General features: G+C 43.2%; 1 protein-coding gene across 7 annotated transcripts in view; it reads right to left on the bottom strand.

Moving 5' to 3' along the window:
- Positions 1 to 446: 446 nt before the first annotated feature.
- ADGRL3 (adhesion G protein-coupled receptor L3) overlaps positions 447 to 16,110 on the bottom strand; it is a 359,731-nt gene continuing 344,067 nt past the window's right edge. For all 7 annotated transcript variants that reach the window (XM_080378662.1, XM_080378666.1, XM_080378664.1 and 4 more), the window contains one exon: positions 447 to 16,110. This exon is cut by the window's right edge and continues 12,503 nt beyond it. The gene's annotated coding sequence lies outside the window, so the exon portion shown is untranslated.

The raw sequence follows: 16,110 nt of genomic DNA, 5'->3' as shown, positions 1-16,110 counted from the left end.
GCCCTGTTCCTATCTTACTGTTTTGTGCTGTCACTTTGGGGGAAAGCGTAAATTAAAATTATAAAAACTGCATGGAAAAAGGGTAGTAAACAAGTCCCAGGTGTCAAATTGGAGAGGTGTGTATAGGAAAACATTGACTGCTTAGCATTAATGACAGGCAACATAAAAAGGCAAACAAACAAACCCTATCATGACCAGGCTGCTGGGTCTTGGAAAAATCGGTTGTTGAATAAAAATGGAAGAGAGGGCTAAGAAAATTTCCTTCCAGTAGAAATCAAATATAGGCAAAGTCAGAAGAAAAAGTGCGGTTCAGGCATGTTTCCAGGAGGCAATATACACAGTGTAGGGTGGTTCATAGCAGGCTGTAAACACTGCAGCCCTGCTCATGCAAGGAGGTAATCGAGTGTGAATTATACTGCTACATCTTTTTTTTAAAAAAAAAAAACAACAAACAAACAAACCAAAAACACACACCCAAAAACCCACAACAAACCAAAAATCACTCAAACCAGCCAGAGGTAGAGACAATGACCATGGTGAGCTGCAGTAACCTGCAACTGTACTGGGTCACATACCTTCTGCTAGAAAAGACTTCATTAAGAAAGCCACCTGGCGATGTGCCAGTCCAGGGAGATCCCGTGGTGATGATGCGTGGGTTTGTACTAGAAACACTAATGAACAGGCCATCAGCAAGCGGGAAAGGAGCACACAACTGGCTCTATTCTGGACCTTCCCAGCATCACCCATGCACAGTGAGGCAGGGTTCAGCCCTCAGCATCACGGCTTAGTCGTACTCAGGCACGCAGCATGCCTTAGCAGTACTCAGCTGTACCTAATGACAATAACTCCTGTCCCCCATACCAAGGTTTCCACCACTCATCTTACAGAAACAGCACCTCTTCTCTTCACAACCCTTACCTCAAAGCAGATTCCTCCCTCTGCTGCACGCACACCCCCTGTGCAACCACCTCCAGTCCCACTGGCTTGTGCCTCCTGCCTGCAGCACCCTCGGCGAAGGGCAAGGGCTTTGCTAATGGTGCTTGGCCATCTCCATCCCTCCCTGTGCTTTTCTTGCTGTAACAGGCAATAAAAATACATCAGGGAGGAAAAACCTGGGTTTCTGAAAACTTGCAAGATTTTCTTCACCAAGCCCTTCACCACACAGCCTCTTCTCTCTGGACTTCATCTTGCAGTCAGGCCATCCATACTCCTCTCACTGTTGCCACAGTTTTGTTGCTCTCAGTCTCTGTCTGCTTGTAAATAACACAGCCCTGTCAAATACTAACCACTCCCCAGCATTTGCTGTCAACTCCCAACTAACTCTCTTCACCTAAATCACTTAGCATCTCTCCAGCCTTTCAGGTGACCCTGTTTTGAGACACAGTCTTGTTCTTACAGCCATCTTATTGCAAAATATAGCTCACCTCCCCCTGCCTAAATGAGGAGCATCTGCCAGGTTCAGTGGGACTTCACCTCACCTGTAGCATGCTGTGAACATCACACCGGAGAAACATCTCCCTTAGACGAATATATAAATAAATTCCAGAGCGGTGTTATTTCAAAGTTTATTTTAATAGCAAAGCAGTTTGCAAAATTGAAATTCTGTGCCAAGAAATTCTTGTTCCCTTCCACTCTTTACCCTATAACACATGCCCTGCTAGAATCAACCCTAAGCCTCAGCCTTAAGTACAGCACAGCATTTTGTACCCTTCTTCCCCACAGCTGAAGCTCCTTGGCCAGACTGAACCTCCTGGAGCAGAGCCAAATGACCCTTTTGGCTTGGAAACAGGCGTCCCCGGGGGAGGTAGCTGAGCCCACAGGCTATTTTTACAAGGAGATGTGGCACTGGAGAAGAATGAGACAGAAACACCTCCAAGGTATCACCTGCGGAGGATACATTTTAACCCCAAAAAACTCTCAGATTGTTTCCAAAAAAACATCATTTTGGTAGTTTTTCCCTTGTTTTCAGGATCTTAAAGTCTGTCCTTGGTAACTCTTCTCTTGCCAGAAGTGATCTGGTAAAGCCATACCGGAACCTCCACATCCCTTGCGCTCAGGGGTGCTGAGATCCTACCTCAGCTGTCCTTTCACTGACCAAATTAATAATTATTCTTAAAAAAAATGAACTAACCTCCCATCACTAAGAAATAAGCAAGGCTGTAGGTTTTGTTGGCAGAAGTAATTTATTTTTGTTTCCAAAATAAAAAAGTAATTCTGCATACTTTTTTCTTAACAGTTCTGGGTCAGGCATTCAGCTCATAGCAGCTGGTATAATTCCACGGTATTGACTGGACATGGGACAACAACATGAATTATCATGAGTGAATGAGGAGTGATCAGGGTAACACTTGGTTTCAGCAATGTGAGATTACAAATTAGGGATTTCTGGGGTCTTTTCTTTTTTTTTTTTTTTTTTTTTCTCCTATTGGTCTCAGCTATGTATAGGTGGGGAGATTTTAGTCAGAGATTGCTGAGCTTTTGCAACCATTTCTTTTTTTTTTTTTTTTTTTTTTTTTTTTCCTGTGAGCTTGTGTTCCACCTGCAGATAATGACCTCTGAAAATTTTCCCCCAAAGAAATAATAAATTTAGCTTTCAAAGTTATCTCAGCAGTAGGTGGCACTGCTGGGACTGAAACCTGAAAGGAAAAAAACAAGATGCAAATTTTGCTCTCAGAAAGGACTGTTGGGATTGTAATTGGTATAAAATATCCCATACATGCAGGCTATCCTAACAACCATGCCTTGATTATAAATTGTTTCCATAATTGCACTTTTAATGCATGGAGTTTCTAAAACCTTTGCACAAGGAAACCTGTCGTGGAAGAAAGGGAGGTTGCATGACTGCAAGCAAACAGGCAGGCTGCTAGCAATTAAATTTAGATTTCTGCATTATTTGTTACAATATATACCTTATAGTTAAGGTTTTTTGGACTGTTTATCTGGCTTACAAGGTAATGAAGGAGCTTTCTATTGTGGGGAGCATTTGATTTATATCCTGCAAACTACCCTTGCTCTCATATAACAGGATTACACTGAGCTCTTTTCTAGGCCTAATGTCTATTAGATATTGTTATGAAATGCTGTTACAGGTTCTTTAAGGCATGAACATGTGTAATACTCAGATGGACTGCATCTGCTAATTGAATGTGCTGTACTTTGAGAAAAGCTGTGGGAAAGTAGAGTTCCCATGATGAGCACAAGCTGAAGGTGAGGTGGCATCTCATTATAAAGGCAGGCTCATCCCCACCACCATGGGAGCCCTGCATTTGATTTCATATCCAAGTGATTCATCAGCATCTAGTCTTTGAAGCAAACCTTTCCAGCAGCTCAGCTCCAAACCTGCAAGATCCTTTGTGGTCATGGTGGGCAGTTTTGGGGTGATCCCAGTGACATTGATGTGCTTGCTGGTGTGCTAGCAAACCAGGCTCTACACCCCACAAGAACATTGCTACTTCAGTACTGCAACCTGGGCTGCAAACCAGAGAGTGAAATGTCCATCAGGGAGGGGAGGGGCTCTCTGCTGGTGAGTGTCTGCTGGAAGAGCAAAAGCTAGATTTGGAGCGTGGCAGTAGAGATATGGAGAACGTTGTGGCTAATTAAGGGAGGCTCCATGCATGTGCAACTCCTCCATCACGAGCAAACACTAAATGGTGTGTGGTGGGGTCATATCAGCAACCCAAAGCAGCATCATTACCTCCTGCACCTTCTGTTTGCATACAGAAGACCACAGCTTTCCAGGGTGAGACGGACGACAAATGGTCAAACCTGCGAAGTCCCGGCAGTGGAATTAATAGGCATTTACAGCTAAGGAAGCTTGGAAACTTCAGCTGCCATAAAGGAAATTGCTCTAGCACATCTCGCTTCAAGGATGCTCTTCCGTTCTTTTGATTCCTGTGGGATTTTAGGCTTTGGAGCAGTCAACCAAGACCTCTATTTGCACATAAAAACCTCAAGCCCATGGAGAGGCATACATCTGCTTTGCAAAACCATATACCAAAGCAAAAGAAAGTACAATTGTATTTCTCTGTTGTACAATTGTCTATGCAAGTATCAGGCTGTCATAGTTCTTGATAAACAAGCATTTGCTTAGAAGGAATGGGGGGGGGGGGAACTAAAAAGCTAGGAGAAAGTATTTCCTCATGTGTAAAAAGAATTAAAAAATAAAAAAAATCTGTGCAGAACATTTCTTCCACAGCACAGGCCTGCCTGCATTTGCAGCTGCAACATGTGTGAGAAGAAAAAGCACTATTTAGGGCAAACTTCCAAAATAAGTTTGTAAAATATGCATATAACAAAAGGAAACAAAACCAGCATGCTCACAATTTATATGCGTGCCAGCAGCTAACTCTTTTAGGTGCCACTTGCAAAAGTCACTGGATAAAAACTGGAAAGTACTGTTACAGGGATCAATCCTGCATTGATCAGGGTTTTAGCTGAGTATCCCATACACACTCACAAGCACAACTAGACTGAGTAGCTCACCCAGTTTTGGGGTTGCTCATCTCATGCCTGTAGGAATACTATGGCATCATTTCTGCTTGCTTGTCCTCTTTCTGAGGCATGCAGAGATGCTCAAAGAGGCTGGACACTTTGTACCAGCTAGGACATCCAAAATAGACTTTTTATTCTTCCTTCCTTTTGTTTTTTCTTTTCAGTCTGTGACCTCCTGAAATTAAGGAAGAGGCATTCTTGTGTTACAAATGTTCATATTATATTTAATTAAAGAAAAAAGTAAATCAAATCACCAGGTATCATTCTAGACACGCACTGGTAACTTTCGTCACCATGCCAGCACATGATTAAAAATCAAACCTGACAGAGATTACCTTTGAAAATAACTTACCATTTCCTCTTTAATCTTTTCATCTCCTTTCACTTTGTTTTGGTTGAAAAGAAACAATAGAAAATCAGAAGTGGGAGGAAAGACATTTTTGTGACAGGATTGTGGGATATGTAACAGCTTGGAGAAAAACACTTCTTGCCAGTCTCATTTGTATTCAATAACTCAGTAGGTTTTTATTTTTTTATGTACATATATACATGTACAAACACACAGGTGGTGCCAGGATAATGTTTTTTTTCTGCATTTACAGTGCATTTCCTACTTTGCCTTTGTCATCTTCCCTGTTTTTAAATACTAACCATTATCCCAGCTTTTCATTTGAGAATGCAGATCATGACAGGAATGTAAAGATGATGGCACCTTGTTTCCTGTGATCTTAAAATCAGAATTTAAGTGTTCTGCCCTTAAATTGCGCTGTGCTGTAAGAAAACAAAGATAAAGAGTGTAGAGTTGTTGCCTTGTTTGGATTTTGGATTTTTCCTGCTTCCAAAAGAATAAAGGGACCAAAGCATTAAAGGCAGTTGGTATCGTGGAAAGACACTATTGTTCTCAAAGAACAAGGATTTCTTTAAAAGGATTTTAATGTGTTTTACCTGCTTCCATCTACCTCCTGCTTTTCATCTCCTCTGGCTGCCCTGTAATTTCAGAGTGGTGTCTTAGGCAGAGAGCACTTGACTAAATGTGTTCCTTTTGTTCAGAGGTGATAACCTAAACTGAGAGCTGGAGCAACATGTGGAGTTTCTGGGTGTGGGGATTCAATTGTTTCTTTTGCCATTATTTATCAGACCAAAACCATATCAGGCCACTTAACTGGCTGTCAAAACATGTACTTAAGAGTCTATATATATATTTCTTTTTTTTAAATATTGGACACAGTTTTAAGGTTAGAAGCATTTTAAATTCAAAACTGTTCATTTCATGGTGCCTTGGACAGAAGAAAATGAAAGCAAAACATTTCCTCCTTTCATTTACAAAGTTTTATCCTGGAGAACTCTGTTTGATTTCAATGGGGTTATTCCTGGTTTACAGGAGGAGAGGGAGGTGCTGTTTCCCTGTCCCTGCTGGGATTTTCCTTACTGTCCACAGCACGTACTCCCTCTGGAGCAATGGGGAGGTGAGAGGGAACTGTTGACTATATGGGGAAATAAATGTAGCTATTTACTTTGAATTTTATTGCAGATACTGTGGTGATCTCATCTTCACTTCTGATGATCCCCTTTAAGCAACTTTTTTTGCAACTCTATGCACACGGTCCTTCCCGTTGGTAATTGTGATTCCGGGTCACTGCAACACAAATCAAATCCGCTTCTGCAGTGTGGTCTGGGCAGCCTAGCAGTGATGAGCCAGATGTTCCATGCACAAACACTACCTACCTCCAGTGTCATAACCAAGCTAAGGGCCAAGCAGAGCTCAGCCAGGCCACAGATCCAGTACTGAAAAAAAATCAAACACTGGGACTGGCACACTCAGGAGAGATGTCATATGGTGCCTGAACCCAGAGCTTCTGAGGTGCCCAGATGTCCTCTTTGCCTGAAAGGATGCAGCAACGTCTTTAATATATTATAGCTACAAAAATATATGGTTAAGACATTTACTAATTTAGGAATAAGCAACAATTCAAGAAGACGACCCAAGCAAAGCAGGCAGTTGGCTTTTGCTGTCCGCAGCTAATGATCCTGTCCTGTAGACTCAGTTATAAAACCAGACAGGACTCCCCTCTGCCTTGACCCAGTTCAGGGTTCTTTTGCTGACTGTCAGCGGGGATTTTATCACTGATGGCAAACAAGAGCACAGCTACATCAATGCCATGAGTTTCTACAAACCTTACACATGCTAAACTCAGGCACAAGTCCTCTCCATCTTATTTTAACAGGCATTGAGAGGTACTCAATAGAGGCTGAAGGTCAGGGTGTTTTTTGCACTGAACAGGTATTAAAGAACCCAACCATCATACTCACAGAAGACTGCAGATCCAATTTTACATAAGATGAATAGCAAAACTTTGAGCTTCAGTTTATCAATTTGCCTTGTTTCCTCACGTCCCTGCCTCTGTAACAAAGCTGGGGATAATACACCTTTCCTGCATCCATCACCTGCCAGCTCTCATGGCTCTTGCCCAACCTATCTAACGATACTGGCACCTGGCCTCCCCTTCACTACAGTAGCCTCTTTTGTCACTTGTAAACTAATTAGACCTCACAGGCGCATTACCAGCATGGTCAGACAACAAGGTCTAAAACAATTATAGGTTTTATTTTTAAAAAAAGGTACCAGATGTTTACTGAGTCTTATCCAAAGGGATTTTATGGCAAGCCTAGGCACACTCCCAACAGAACGGCATCTGTGAATCTCCGAACGGCGTGATTTCATTAATTCCTCAGTAGGCTCATGTTTCTAGCAGGGGGGCTAGATTTTTCTTTTTTTCCTTCAAACAGTACAACATGTATCAATGGAGGAGGATTGCCACTCATGCCACATCTCAGCATTTCTTAGCAGCTATGGCATTTTGCAAAGTTTTGATGCATCATCACTCCTCAGCATCGGAACATAAGTGAAGGACGCTGCTGAAATTTGGGACTGGCAGGATACCAAACTTTCTGTGAGGGCTGAATTGCACCAGCAGGATGGGAGACTAACTGGAACTATCCACACCAAAAAAAAAAAAAAAAAGAAAAAAGAAAAAAGGCTAGAAACTAATATGAAAAAGCTCATGATCACTAAAGGGCACAGTAGTGAAGGAGGGAGAGGACACAAGGTATATGGCAAGGTTATTATGTGTACAAACTCTTCAGACTAGTTCATTAGCAAGGTAGTTTATCTACACTAATGATGCATTATTACCTATTAGTGTGAAGCAAGATTAATCAACAGGTGATAAAAAAAAAAAAAAGACACCTGATTGTAAGGTATTACCATTGCACACCAGCCATACGCCAAGGCGGTGACCTCAGGTCTCCTGACTCTTCCCAGACCCCAGGAGTTTAGCAGCCTCCATGCTCTGCACATCTGCAGCTCAGACCAACCACTGTTGGCTGCAGTGTCCCAGTCCAGATGATGTATGAAGTTAAACAGCCTTGGGAAGCCCCTGTTTGTCCACAAGCAACATTCACACTTCTGTTTCAGGCTGGAGGAGACTGATACCAGACTCCTTCCCACGATACCTGCCACAACAGGACCTGGAAAGCCAACATTGCTCATACATCACTTCAGGGGAGAGGACTTTATCAAGGCGACCCTTTCGTCTGTTCTGTATCCGATAGCCATGATTCTGCAATAAAAGCAGAAATATTGTTGACTTCCACAGCAATTTACTGCAGGGAAAAGTCAGGCAATAGGTTCAATACAAACTTGACAGCTATAACTATCATTCAGCTGTGTGCTGAGGATTCTGCTGACCTTCTTACCCCACAAGAAAGGAAGATAGGATTGCTTATTACATTTTCCTCCTATTCTTCATCTGTCACCTCCCTCCTCATTGCCTTCCAATTTCCCTTTCATTTCACATGTATAGTTTTGGCACATCTCTTTTCTCCAGACTTTTGTCCAAGAGAAGGAGGGAAAAAATGAAACCAGAGGACAAACACCCCCTGAAGGAAGCATTGCCAGATAGCTATCAGAGATAGAGGTCTGCGTTTTCTGAGACTAGCAGGAGACAGAAAAAGGAGTGGTGGCATCCTTAATGTGAAACGCGTATGCAGAACAGGAATTCAGGAGGCCAAGAGGACACAGTTAAGTTCAAGCACATGTTCCCAGTGGAGGGCTACTGAATAGTTAACCAAGATTTTTAATTAACTTATTACAAACTCATAGTGATTAAAAAAACATTCAGTGGCTGGAAGAATTAAAGCTTACCTGCCCACATCTATTTTTCCTGATGCAGTCTGATAACTGGTGGGTTTCCTACAGTAGAGAAACTTTCTGTTGATAGTCCCTCATCATTTCCTTCATCTCAGCACCTTCTCTCCATCTGCCTCTGCTCCCCCAAAGCTAGCTCCAGAGGAGCCCATGGCACATCGGAAAGCCTAGAAACGTAATGTCTATAGCCAGAATGTATTTCATAGCCCACTGGATACCACAAGGAATATCTTCCATACCCATTTGTAGACAAAAGTTGTGGTATTAAAGAGAAGGAGGTCCTCTACAGTCTGAACACTATAATAGGAATTACACATTTTGATCCAAAGACATACGCCTCTCCAAGCAGATTTTCTTTGAACAAGCAAAAGCTAATACACGGGCCACTTCCAGGCAGGCTGTGAGCAGACCAGATGAATCACTGTTGTTTTACAAGATGCTTCAGTGGTAAATGTGGATGGATGTGCCTGGAGGAGGGGCAGCATAGCGGCTGGGACTTGGCATAGTGCATGTGATGCTTTGTATGCTGGACTAGGAGAGAGATGATCCTATGGAGGTGGGTTCCTGGAACACACTTTACTACCTAGTGTAAAATAAGATCTACACTGTGATAAAGCCAAAAGTGTGCCCACCTCATGCCAGGGACCAACCTCACATGCAGTTGACTTGGCATGTTAGGAGTAGTGATGAAACAGCTATACTTGGCTTCCAGCACCAGGACCCTACAGAACGAACCTTCAGCTCAGCAGACGAGTGTTTCAGGAGGTGTAAGCAGCGCCAAGTTTTCTCCTGTTCAGTTGTTGTTCGGGGCCTAACTTTCAACATCCCGTTCCATTTAGAAGTAAAGACATACTGAAACACTGCAGGCTCACACCCCGTCTTTCTGAAGAGCTTGTGATGTGGACAGCAGGAAAGCATCTTCCAGTGTTTAAAGCATCTAGGAAAGGAAAAACAAAGTAATACTTTTTTCTCAGTTCATGGTTTGACACCTTCCCTTTTCATTTCTTTTTCTCCATTGGCCAAGCCCTGGGCTCACTTGACGCACTTGAAAAGAAGGGATCTTCAGAAGATGGTCACAACCCCTGCAACTGTCTCTCCTCAGCTCCCAGTGTGATTTCTTCAGCTGATAGATTCAGGGCACATTGCAAACAGCATTCCAATGACTGGTAACTCTGCACCTACTCCCTCAGAGATGTTGAGGTATTTAAGGAGCTCCTCTTCATCTCTTCCACTACTACAAAGAACTCACATTGCATTTGTGTGACAACTTGCAAGGAGAGCAGAGGGCAAGAAACCAGCAGGTCAGTACCAGCAGCTTGTATTCATCAGACAAGCTTTACAATAAGTAAATGGTAGGGAAGCAGAGAACTGAAAATACTCTTTAAGAGCCAAGTACTTCTTAGCTCAACACTTCGGATGTCACTTCTGCTGCTTTTCCTGCTAATTTTCTCATCATTGGTCTAATTGGGAAGTTACCTTATGTCCTCAGCTGAGTCCAGGTCCCATTGCCTAGGCTGTAGTGCTGGTGAGGACCACCTCAGTGCAATCAAATTCACTGTCATGTACAAATATATATCTGTGAAGTAAGCCTAAGGACCACCTGTCCTCCTGCGTAGCCCAATGCTGGAGGCTGATCTGGTTTCAGATCTCTAAGAGCACAGGTGCCCAAGGATCTCCAATCAGTGGAGATAAGGGCCACTTTCAAGGGCACTTAAGTCCAGCTGGTTTTGAACACATCTCAAGGCAGCACCGGTAACCTTCAGGAGAGACACGTCTCACTACTGTGTATCAGAGTGGGGGCATGGTAGACCTCCTTCACATGTTCCCAACTGCAAGAGGAGCTGCAGGGTGCTGTGACCTTTGTAAGGTCTCACCACTTCATCCACCTGCCAAAGCAAGTTAGCTGTAAGCCTTGCTCTTCAGGGTAAATCATGGAACAAATGAAAGTAAAATTGACAGAAATAGTAATTTTGGTGGAATGGTGTATTACTGTTACAAGAATTATTTACCTAAAAAAAACAACCATATGTAAATATCTATAGTGAGAAAGAAAGAATTAGAAAAACAGAGGATGCTAGTTAATCTTTACAAACAGTTAACAAAGCATGGTCTTGGGAGAAGGAAGAGACACCATAAATATGTCAAGCTGGGGCACAACAAGATGAACTGGAGCAGAACCAAATGGTTAATGAGACTAAATAGAAAATTACTTGAACTGTGTGTGAACTATCCTAATTAGCATACTAAAAGATCCACCCTAGAGCAAAGAGAGACCTCTTCTAACTAAGCCCCCTCCCCACAAAACATGTGTGGTGGGGAAAAAAAACAAACAACAATACACGGTACCTTTAAACAGAGACTAAGCTTGTGAAAACCGATGAGAATTAAGTGTGACTGAACGTAACTGTCAAAAATTGTTCAAAGCGTATAAAAAGTTTTACAATGTGCGAAGAGGAGTGCCAGCTTTGTGGATTTACCACCCAGCACCCATCTCTGTGCAGATGTGCAATGAACAGCATCTTGACCCTGTGTGTGTCTGGGCTCTTGCATAGTGGGTGAAGAGCCCAGATTTGGGACAAAATTACTAGCACTGTTATTGCACCCACTGCCTTTATTTGAATGTTTACACAACGTGCAATAATGTAATTAGAATTCACAATGTGAAATATAATGATTTTTAAGTAAGACAACGACTGCACCTGAGGAAGGGGAATTGGTTCCTATTACGGAGCCAGCACAAATCTTAGGCCAATACTTCATACCTGGCAGTGCATCTGTTGGGCCTCAGGCCTGGGCTATAATCCAGTAAGAGCTGGAAAACAGCCTAAGGCAGGGATTTTATCCCCTGTGGCTCCAGAAATGCCCCTGTGCTGCCTCCTGCCCCGTGCCTTCTTGTATGGGCAGCATCACCAGATCCCAGAAGAACTGGGTGCACAGATCCTCCCTGCACCTAAACAGCCTGCAATGCACATAGGAAGGAGAAAACACTTTTGCTGAGCAAGTAGTATCTAGCTTCCTTGGAGAAAACTCTTTAGGAGCTAGGATGTGCCCATAACACACAAACTTGCCTAAGTGGGAAGCAAATGAGCAGCACAGGCACCAGATCAGGGAGGGAAGATGAGCCACCAATCGAGCTGGGGGCTAAATCGGGGTCAGTAAGGGGATACTAAGGAGACAAAAGGGAAAGGGCTCTTAAAAGGCCTCTTTGACCATCCAAATATCCTCTCCCTAGAGGAACTGCACTTCTGATCCAGAGACATTCACTGTGCCCAAGCGCAGCCACTGACGTGCAAGTCGAGTGACACAGAGCCTGGCACAATTTACCCCAGCATAAATGGGAACAAACAATTTCCAGCATCATGTCTCCTATTTTAGTCCTGACAACCACACCAAAACACTTCTGGTACCCACCGGAAAAGGGCATCAGCCAGCTTGCATGTTCAGTGATGCAGCAGAAAGGCAGCCCTCAGCTCCTGCATGTCCAGAGCTTGGTTTAACCTACTACCTAGCAGACAGCACTGCATGGCGTGGCAACTTGCTCTTGAAAAGCCAATTGTGACAACAAACATTTTACAACTTCAGAATAAATCCTTATTTTGCTTTCCCTCCAAGCAGGCTTGTTTTAAATGCCACTTGCTCTGTCTCCACTGTTAATGCGCATGAGTTGACCCATTTATTTTCTGCTGCACTTTCCACAGCAAATCACAGCTTTACTGCAAAGGTACAGAATATTACAGCCACAATTTCATTGGCAAGATTTTTTCCTTGTGAACCCATTAGTATTTTCCCTGAACAGTTTTGCCTCCCTCGTCATGCTAGAATAGAGAATTGCTCTTTTGCAGGTCTATTCTCTCTGCTATTCCCTTCGCTTGAGTGAAATATATATGAGATGACTCAGAGTTTGAACTCTCAGTATATGTTTCTAATACAAAGTCTCTGCGTGTCTGGGGACCTAAGACAGATATTTAATTTTAGATAAGAAATACTGGTGACATCATGCCTTTGATTTCTTTGCTGGATATCTGTGCAGCCAGCACATGGTGAAGCTGTTCAGCCACAACAGCCTCAGTGCATTTAGGAAGCTGCTTAATATTCCGTGTAGGTACAATGCAGCGGGCAGCCACTGGTCCTTTTGGGTGGTGCTTAGCAAGAGTGCACACTGGAGCTTTTAATCCCAGCAAATCCATACAGTAACACATATGTAAGACTAAAGGACCTTGCAAGGAAAACTAGGTTTTCTAAGACCCTTTTGTGCAGCTGCTGCATCCCCCGGACAGCAAAGCTCTAAGTAGAGTGAGTCCGTGTGAGGGTCAGCTACCCTTAACCCACACGCCACCTTGCACATTGATCTGTACCCCCTCAACACACACATGGAGAGACTGAAATTAGCCTCGCCATCAGTGACTTCAGCTTCCCACAGCAGCAGATGCCAGCAAGAGCATCCAAGCAGAAGGAAGTATGCACACAACAGCTTCATTTTTAGCTTTACAGCTTAAAAAAAAAAAAAAAAAAAAAAAAAAAGACATGCCTTCACTTTATTTTGAAACATGACTAACTAAAAGCTCATATGCATGGAGAGAAGCTTGAGAAAAAAAGTCAGACTCCTGCAGCAACACCTTTTAGTTGAGACCATTTTGATGACATTATGGTGACAAATTTTCAGCCTTTCCTACGATTTTATACCTTCCTACACAGCAGGTGTTATCCAAAAAGATCTAGGAGAGATATTAGCATGGATAAACAGGGCATAAGACAGGAAATAAAATCTAATTGCTGAGACACTAGGCAAACTGCAGTACTTGCACACCAGCAAAAACAGCACGTGAGGCGCCTTACCAAGGGGTCCAGCAGGTTCTTCATTCCTCAGAAACTGCAGTCAGCCTTAAAACATCTTCCTAAAGGTTAGTCTCCAGTTCACTCAGGAGTTCTAAATTTGCTGCAGACACTATCAGCTTCAGCGAGGGGAAACCTTCCTCAGTTTCCCCCTGGGCTTGCTAAGGGGCCTCTAAACAACAGCCAGACATGCTGTTACTTCTCCAATTAGGGACCAGAGTTAACATCCAGGTGGGCACAGAGCTGATTAAAGCAGTCCCTAGCCTTCATACAACGTATTCAATGTTGTTGTTACTTTTTTTTTTTTTTTTAGCCCTTTCCAGGTGTATCTTCTAATTGCCTTAAATGAATAATGAACAAACCTGCAGATCATGGAAGTCACAGTGAAGAGAGAGAAACTAGAAGAGAGGAAATGGTGGGAGCCCGGTTGTAGGCATCCCAAAGACATGTCTAACCCAACTTCATAGCCCTCTTCCTAGGAGGTAAAGCCTCTCAGCTCCAGGACTGTGGTTTGGTACATCACTATGGCTTCAGGTCAGAATCAGCCCACAGCATACTTGAGGATGGTGGGTTTTAGACAAACTGTTCTAAAGCCTGAAAGCCACAAAATTGGTGCATATAGGACCTGCCTCTTATATAAATATCTCATAAAGCATCGGTGACTTTTTAGCTTGTACTGATGTTTTTTATTAACTTTGTGTAAAAAACAATATCAAACCCACAAAACCCAATTCAGGACCCCTTGCATTAGGTCACAATCACAGGCTGCCCAATAAAAGCGACTGATAACGTAGTTCTGTACCCCAAGAAAGAGTGAGAGCTAGTTGTAGGTAGAATGAGGTCACTAAGGCTCAGCTGCCCCCACTACATTTCCACGTTGCTGATCAAGCCAGCACCATTTGGCCCCACATCCCTACCTAAAAAGAAGTTTCATATATTTAAAAAAAAAAAAAAAACCAAAAAACCCCAAACCCATAAATCTCCTTACTCTGAGTGTGTGAATTTTTAATATGGGGGATGTGCTTGGTTTTAAATATTATCCAGCTGGAGTGCGAAGTGGATTCAAGGCAGAATGGTGGTGGCCCTTGGTTTGCTCATGGGAGAGACATGGGATTTGCTCTTACAGGCCATGCACTGGCAACAGAAATAAAGTATCGGCGATGTTACCCACATGCTGTGAGCTAACTCTCAACAACTCTGCAGCGATCAGTTCAATGGCACATGTACCCCCCAGCTTTCCCCTCTCGTAAGGCCACGCTCTTTGAGCCATAGCACCGGGTGCTGACATGCAGGGTTTACTCCCGTTTTAGCACTGGCAGCTGGTAAGTGATTTCCCAGGCATTCCTAACACTATTGCAATTTTTTACCTAGAAAAGAAATAATAAATCACAATGGTGTGAAGTATGGCTGAAGACCCACCGGGGTGTTTCTTCAGTTCCTCAGGGAGCTAGCAATTATTTCTGACCCTGCAACAAGAGGCTGTAGATGCCAGGCTTTTTCTTTTAAAAAAAAACCTTTTTTTTTTCTTTCTTTAAACTGTAAAACAGTCCAATATTTTACTGAAGCTCATTGTACATCATCTTATTGGTGTATTGGGTCAGGGGGTCTGAGGGTTAATCCTGTGCTGGGTAATGAAGCATTGCCTTTACATTTAAGACTTCACCTCTTCATTGCCCCGCATAGTGCCACTTGCTGCATTACCTACGGTGAACTGCAGCACTCAATTCACCCTCTCTGGACACTACTTGTTATTTTATGTGCCTCTAACATGTCACTTCTTATGTGCCTCTGCACTAAAAATATTTCTAAATGGCTCCTAACAGGAAAGTCTCCTCTTTCATTTAATAAATCCTTTTAGTCTCTTTATTCCTTGGTATCTGGGAGAAGCTGTGTGGTCCAAAGAAAACCTGTGCCATCGATTGGGAGCCCGAGATCAAGCCTCCTTGGAGTGTTAAACCCACATTGGAGCCCGTCTACTTTTCCAGCTGCAACACATGGTGAGCAGATCCTTTCCTCGTCCCTTTGGGCCAGGTTTTCCTCAAGCTGTTGCAGGGAATACGGCCCACACAATCAAGATACGGCTTCACCTCATGTTATCTGGAATTGGGATTGTCTCGTAAGAGAAGGCAGCAGAACTCACCAGACTGGCATGTCCATGGGCCAGGCCTTGCAGATCGGCATTGCCTGGTCCCTAGGTATCGGCCGGTGGCATCGTCCTGCCCCTCAATCCAGCACAAAGCCACGGCAGGCAGGTGGTGACACCTGCCACATCCCAAGCCATGGGACTCTTGCCTTTGAGCCAGCCGGTGGTTCCTTGTTGCTTCATTAAACTTGCAGCAATATTTCCAAGTATTGGGATATTTATGTTGACTTTGACACACTACCACTCAGGTCTCCTGCCTTAGGGTTGTAATATTTTTTATGTGAAATATTGCAGCAGCTAATTGCAATTACCAGAAAGCATATACCAGAAAGCTTGTTGATTGCCAGTAGACAAAGACAGTTTGGAAATCTTGAATTTTGCTATAGATGAAAGCCTATAAATTTTAAAATAGAAACTACGTTATCGCTTACAATTT

This window comes from Falco punctatus (assembly GCF_963210335.1).
Source record: "Falco punctatus genome assembly, chromosome: 1".
Taxonomy (NCBI): domain Eukaryota; kingdom Metazoa; phylum Chordata; class Aves; order Falconiformes; family Falconidae; genus Falco; species Falco punctatus.
Note: the sequence above shows the minus strand (reverse complement) of the source record. Positions and strands in the feature narration are given on the sequence as shown.